Source organism: Sturnus vulgaris, chromosome 30 (genome assembly GCF_052056855.1).
Source record: "Sturnus vulgaris isolate bStuVul1 chromosome 30, bStuVul1.hap1, whole genome shotgun sequence".
Taxonomy (NCBI): Eukaryota; Metazoa; Chordata; class Aves; order Passeriformes; family Sturnidae; genus Sturnus; species Sturnus vulgaris.
The window spans coordinates 546,319-553,457 of NC_142272.1; positions in this window are offsets into that span (position 1 = coordinate 546,319).

The following is a 7,139-nucleotide window of genomic DNA, read 5'->3' on the forward strand; positions in this document are numbered from 1 at the left end:
CAGCATTCCTGAGATTTAGAACATCCCTGGGTTCCTTAGCAGGACACCAGTGCTGCTCCTGGCCAGCCCTGCAGCTCCTCCAGGGATTTATCTGAACAATTCATTGTGTTTCTTTTATTTCTATTTATTTCCTTGTTATTCTTCCTAATGTGACAAGTACCAAATTCCTGCGTTTTAAAAAAAATTGTATTTATTTGGTGCTCCAGCTCCTTTCCCAACTGCAGGTCTTGGATGTTGACATTGTCCCAAATTCTGGGCTGTCCCAAATTCCTTGGGAGCTGCTTGGAGAGCAGCAGCCATTAGGACAGGAAGTGACTAATTAAATTAACATGTTGGTTTACTTTTATGACAGTCTCAGCACTGACATGTGAAATTCAGTCATTCCAGGAAAAAGTCTAAATTATAGCCCAGAAAATCCACATACTGTAAATTATAGCTCCTGTGGTTGGATCTTGGTGGGATGGAGGCAGGTCCATCCAACCCGGCCTTGGAGCAACCTGAGATAGTGGAAGGAGTCCCTGCCATGGCAGGGGTGGAATGAGATGGATTTTAAGGTCCCTTCCAACCCAGACCATTCCAGGAGAAATGGATATGAAATGAGAAATGAATAAAGACAGAGGGAGAATTTTTAGGTTACACAGGATGGAGTAGTTCTTTGGAAATGTTGGGAATATATGATACACTGCAGTAGTGCCTGGAAGTTTAATTATCCAAATATCAAGGATAAAATAATGGATCTCACTGCTTGCACTACAGCATCCCACAGATTGCTGATTGAAATCAGGGAGGAAGAATAACATGGATAAAAATTCAGACTGTGCATCAAAGACAGTGTGAAGCCTCAGCCCCTGTGCCCATGCTGGCTCCCTGAGAGCTCCGTGTGCCAGAGGGATCTGTGTGGGTTTAGTGCCCAAATGAGGCCGTGCCAGAACGTGAGGCACCTCACAGAGCCACGGGATGGGCCATGAGCAGGAAGAGAGCAGCACTTAGGAGACGCTGCCTTGCCTTAATTAATTGGGTGTGAGGTTTCCAGGGTTTAATTCAGGGTGTTACAAACATCCTCCTGGCTCGGGCCACGACATCTCCAGCACAGACAGCCACCTCAGGTGGCAGCAGGAGATGCTGTATGAGCAGGGAACATGTCACGGAATCATGGAATCATGGAATCTCCTGAGTTGGAAGGCACCCACCAGCCCGTGGCTGCACAGAACTGGCAATGACAGGGCTGTGATCTCATTCCTGAGCTGCAGCTGAGGGCTCTGAGCTCATTCCCCAGTTGCAGCTGAGGCCTCTGAGCTCTGAGCTCATTCCCCAGTTGCAGCTGAGGCCTCTGAGCTCAGCATTGATCGAAAATGAAGTTTCTGGTGCTTTGGTGAGAGGTGGTGAATTGCAGGTTGACGAGATAGGAACAATTCTCCTCTGGGGACACAACCCCAGGTGTAATTATTACTCTGTTGGTAGTGACTCCTGCTCTCCAGGGACATCTTCCCTGGAGCTGCAGAATGGGATCACTCTGGTAGGTTTATACCAAAGGGGAGAATCCAAAGAAACATTTTCTGTCTTCACCCCTCCCTTTCTGATGTTTTACCTGAGTCTCACTTGGGGCATTGCAGCATTTCCCAAGGAGCTGACACTGACTCTGAGAGTTGGGGCTCCTGACTTCCACAGCCCTGGCCCAGCAGCCAGGATGAGGCAGCAGCTGAAGAAACCCCCAGAAAAGCCTGGGACACCCTCATGGCAATTTTTGGTTTTAAGGTCCCCACCCAATCCGTAAACTATGAGTGACCCCTCCCAACAGCACCACTGGTTTGTTTAATCAGTGATTAAACTGGAATTTTATTTCCATTTCCAAACATACTCTGTCAGTCTGTACATTCCCTTTTTTGCTTTGTGATAAAGCCAAGGTAACAGAAAAACAGCATCATGAAACTTCTGTGGCATAGCTTTGCTAAGGCAGGGCTGCACACCTGATGAGACAGCCTGAGCTCTTCCCTTTCTGCCTGCAGGTAACTTTAGCCAGGAGCTGCTCACTGAGACTCTTTTATTCCTGGACAGAGCTGCTGCTTCTTCTTGGGTTACAGAATCCTTTCTTCCTCAGCCTTGGGGACTGGGAGAGACATTGGATCCGCCTGCTGAACACGACTGATTCCTTCCCACCCATGTCAGGTTATAGCAGAGGCCACAAATGAACAGGATGGATGGATTCCCTGCAGGATGTGTCCCTGTGGGACAGAGGCAGAAGTGCTGAGCCCTTTCCTGGCAGCTCCTGGCTGTCCTTGGCATCCTGGCTGGAGGAGCAGGAAAATCTGAGTTCCTGGTGCTCAGCAAAGGGAGCATCTCACAGCCACTCATCCAGTGGTTTTGGATCTTCCTAATTAGCCCTCAGACATGACTCTGGCAGCGTTGGGAATTCAGGAAACACCATTCCCACTTGACAAGGGTGAAGTGAGGAACAGGAATCCAAAACTGCTGTTGAGTAACCCGAGCTGAGATTAACATCTTGGGTCCTGCCCTTCCCCTGGGGCACTATATGCTCCTTTTTCACCAAGACTGTCATGCTTGGATTTAAATGCCCTTGGGAAGAGGAATGAGAGTCGGAGAAATGAGCAGGAAGTCCCGAGGCTTTGCCAAGATCGTGTGTAACAACATATCACAAACAACTCACGAGCTTGTCCTTAATTTTGGTGTGGGAACTGGTGTGCTCAGGGCAGGGCTGCCCAGATGAACTCATTCATGCCATCGTCTTTATCCATCTCTTTTCTGGCACTACCAGACCTTTGTGAGGCCCTTTGGACTTTCTTGCCTTTTGACTTAACTGCCTTTGAGGCACAAGTGCAGCGCCGAGGGACCATCCCAGCACAGCTCCTGGCCAAGCAGGATGTCCCTGCTTGTCTCCTGGGCCTTTTCCTGAGCCGAGGCCTTTGGAAGAGTTAAACATTAACTCCTGGCCAGCTCCATCTGTCCAAGGTCCAGGAGGAGCCATGCTGGCTCAGCCTGGCAGCTTCCTGCTCCTTCCCTTTCCTGGTGATTCACTCGCTCCTCCTCCCTGCCGGGAAGTCTTGACCTGGATGGAGCAGTGAGGACACCTGAGCTCTCCTGAATGTACCACTGGAGATCAGCTCCTGCTGCCTGGATGCCCTGGAGGGTTTCCTGGCTGGAATACAGTGCAGCAAGAAGGGAAAATCCTGGGTACCAAAGGACCCATCTGAACTACAGAAAAATTCCCCCACTCTGGTGCTCCATAGCAGATCCATGAGAGCCTGTTATTGTCCTGCCGTCCCCTGCATGGATTGTTTTATTTGATCATGTTCAATAAAAAGGTAAAACCTTTTCCCTGTGGCCATTTGGAGAGTGTGGCCCAGCAGCAGGATGCAGGAGGCAGATGGGAAGAATTGGTTTATTTGAAATGATAGCACAGTTTCTACACTGCAGCCCTGCCAAGGCTTTGGGTGTAGCCAGAGTCTGCCACAGGAGATGGATTGCTCAGGGCTGGCTGGCCCTGGAGCTTTGGCTTTGCCTGGCACTTGGGATCAGACCCCGTGATGGCTCTGAGCTGCCCAAGGCACCTCTCCCACACTGGGACTCAGTTTTGCCTGGAAAAGCCAATCAGTTACTTCAGCACCGATGGAAGTTTGTGAAAACACAATGGCACAATCTCTGCTGAGCTCAGGCCCAGAAGCAGAGCCAAGAGTCTCCCTGGCTTTGGATAAAACTTTGCTGTGGTTACGGGATCATGTGATGGCAGCTGATCTCTCCAACCTCCAACGTTCTCACTCCAGGCCTCTTCTGCTGCACAAAAACACCCTGAGTGTTCAAAACATCATCTCCCTGCTCGGGTAATCATTTATTGATAGCAGAATTATCAGCCAAGTGTTGTTGAGCAAACTGCCACTGCTGATGTTTCTGATCCTGCCAGCCCTGTTCCCAGCCTGCCAGCCCAGCCACAAACCTTCAGCACCCTCAGTTTAGTTTAAAGGGGTCTCCAAACAGACACAGTTTCTCCCTCCAGCCCACGGACATGCTTTGGCCTGCTCAGCACAACATGCCACATCTGTTGATTCTTCAAGTTTGGGTTCTGAGCCCAGGGAATTTAGGGACAATCAGGTCTAAGCAGGACTCTGAGCCCCTTTGAATCATGTTGATGGAGAAATGTGTGCCTCGAATTGACTTTAAAGGAACTCTAGGGAGAGAGAAGAGCAGGAATCTGTCAGCTGGGAGTTGCTGTCCTCTCCAAGATCTCTCCCCTGTGAGCAGCACAGCCCTGGATTTTCTGGGACCTTCTTCCTGCAGGATAATGCAGGGTAAGGACAGGCAGAGTCAGCCCTGCCACAGGGCTGGTCCTCTGGAGAGATGAAAGGGAAGTGGTTTGGTGGCCAAATGAAAGTCGTGGCTTTAAGCAAGAATTAAAGCCAGATGTTTCCAGCAGCTGCTGATCCCAGCCTTTTGTGTTGGAGCCACCAAGGAGGCCCTGGCAGCATTTGCACAGCTCCGTGGTGGGAACTCTGTAATCCTGCAGGCTCTGCCACAGTGCTGGAGGCTCCCTGGCTGTCTGGGAGAAGACAACAAGAGCTGAGGCAGAGATAGTGAAGCCAGCTCAATATTTATTCCACGTCTAAAAATATTTATTCCTTGCTGATAGTGGGGATGGCAGCAGAGGTGTGGTAACCAAATTTAGCACCTTTGGACAAAGCACTGGGGCCAAGAGGTGGTTGAGCCACGTTGGCATCAGCTTTGCAGGCACAAAGCAAGATGTGGGGAAGAGAGACAGAACATCCCTGAGCCAGGGACCCCTCAGACAGGGGTTGATGCCCAGGTAACCAACAGATTAATCTGCTGTGCAGGGACCTCATCAGAGTCAGGGGCAATAAACAATTCCTGCCTTTCTTGTGGCGTTTGTATTCGGCTGGGACTGAAGCAAGCACCCATTCCAGAGTGGGATTTAACATGAGTGAAATACCAGGAAAAGGGAAGCTGACTCCTCCTTTCAGCACAATTGTGGAGGGAGCAGCACTTTGCACTGCAGAGGGAGAGCCCAGACCTCGGGGCTGCCAGTGGGAGGTCCCAGCTCACACCCAGGAGCCATAAATCTCTCCCAGCACTCTCCCACTGCTCCTTCACATTCTGCCTCCTGGTTGTGACATTCACTCCTGGCTTCCTAAGGCCAAATTCCTGGTGCCCTCTGCGCTACCCCGAGGTGGAGTTTCCTCTTGCGAAATCAGCACAGCCCTGTTGGCTCTGAGGGCTGGGAAAGGCTCTGCTCATTGTTCAGGTCTCTGTGTCGTGGTCCTCATCTTCCTCCTGCCTCGTCCTGAGTGTTGGGATGTTCCTGCTCTAAAGGAGCAGGGGAAATGCCCTTGAATCCAGCTGGATCCTTTCTGCTGGGGAATGTGGGATAAATCCATAAGGTGCGCCCAAAGCAAGGAAAAATCAATAGAGCAGAGGGAGGTTGGTGACAGGAAATCCCAGTTTTTACTGGCATCCACTCACATCAGATAATCTGACTAAAACAAGAAAGAAATCGCTCCATATTCTGATTCCATGGAGCTGGGTGAGAGACTGCTGTAGGAAAGGAGCTTTTTGCCTTGCCCTTTGCTTGTTCTCACACTGGGATGTCTCATTTGTGTGTCCAGCAGTTCACCCAGCTCTGGAACACTCCGGGCAGGAGGAACAATTGTTTCTGCCGCGATTCCAAACCCAGCTGTTGGGAGAAGCTTTTGGGAGCTCCTGGGCTGCCCTGGATGGGGTTTAGGGGGAGCTGCCTGTGCCTCAGTCACAGCTGGTGACTAACAGAAAAGAACCTTCCCAGGTGTAAACAGAGAACTGGTTTTTTCACCTCCCAACAGGTGGCAACGGGACCTGGTCGTGTCTTGGCTCGAGTGGTGTCACTCCTGCATTTCTCCCTTGGATGACACGGAATTGTTGTCACTCAGCAGGAATTCTTTTCTCACTCTATGGACCTCACTCAGCAGGAATTCTTTTCTCACTCTGTGGACCAGGCCTGGTTTTCCACCCCAGCCAGTGAGGCTGGGAGTGTTCCTGAGCTGGAAGTGTCCTGGTGACACCGAGCCCTTCACCAGCTGGGCGTTTCCACGGAGTGGGCAGAACCAACTGCTGGGAAATGCTCTAATCTCAGCATTAGTGGTAATTGCATCCCAGCAAAGCCTGGCTTCAGGAGTTCCTCAGCTCTTGTGGGGACTCAGGTGCTCAGCAGGTCTAGAAATGAGGCTCAGAACCATCCACGCTGCCATCCCCCCATTGCTTTGGGAGCTCCATTTGGGCACAGTCAAAATTAAGGAGCAGCTTTGGAGCTCAGGAGGTTTGTGAGCCAGGGTGATGCTTACCCTCCCCAGGGTGTGAGGATTAAGGAGTTAATGGTTGCAGAGTGCTTTGGAGATGACAAATGCTCAGTCTGGTGGCTTTTTATCAGGAAAAGGGATGAGAAGGAAGAAGTTCTCACTCCCACAATGGACCTGTGAGGTCTCACTACATCATGGAATTATGGAATATCCTGAACTGGAAGGGACCCACAAGGATCATCAGTCTGGTTCCTGGCTCTGCACAGACACCCCAACAATCCCACCCTGGGCATCCCTGGGAGTGATGTTCAAATGCTGCTGGAGCTCTGGCAGCCTTGGGGCTGTGACCATTCCTGATTCCCCCTCAGGGGGAAGAACCTTTCCCTGATATCCCACCTTACCCTCCCCTGACAGCTCCAGCTGTTCCCTCGTGTCCTGTCCCTGGTCCCGGGAGCAGAGACCTGCTCTGATGTGACAAACACTGATCTGACAGAGGTTTGCTCCCGTGCTGTCCCTGTGGACTGAGGTCGGGCAGCTCTTGGCAGTGAGAGGATTCCAGAATGGGTTCTGCAGTGTGTGAACAGTCCCCTCCCATTTATCCTGCTCCAACTTATTTATTTAACTTCCACACCTTCTGTTTCTTTTTCTTTCACTCCTCTGTGTCTTGGAGCTGCTACCCACAGAGCACCCAAGGGCTGCCAGCTGGGCTGTGTTTGCTGGGCAGCTTGTGCTGTGTGTCTAATCTCCTCAATGGACCCTGATTATTCCCTGGCTCTGACTTATCCACACGGATCTGCCCAGCCCTAATTGCAGGTGATGGTGTTGGTGGGGTCCCTCACAGGG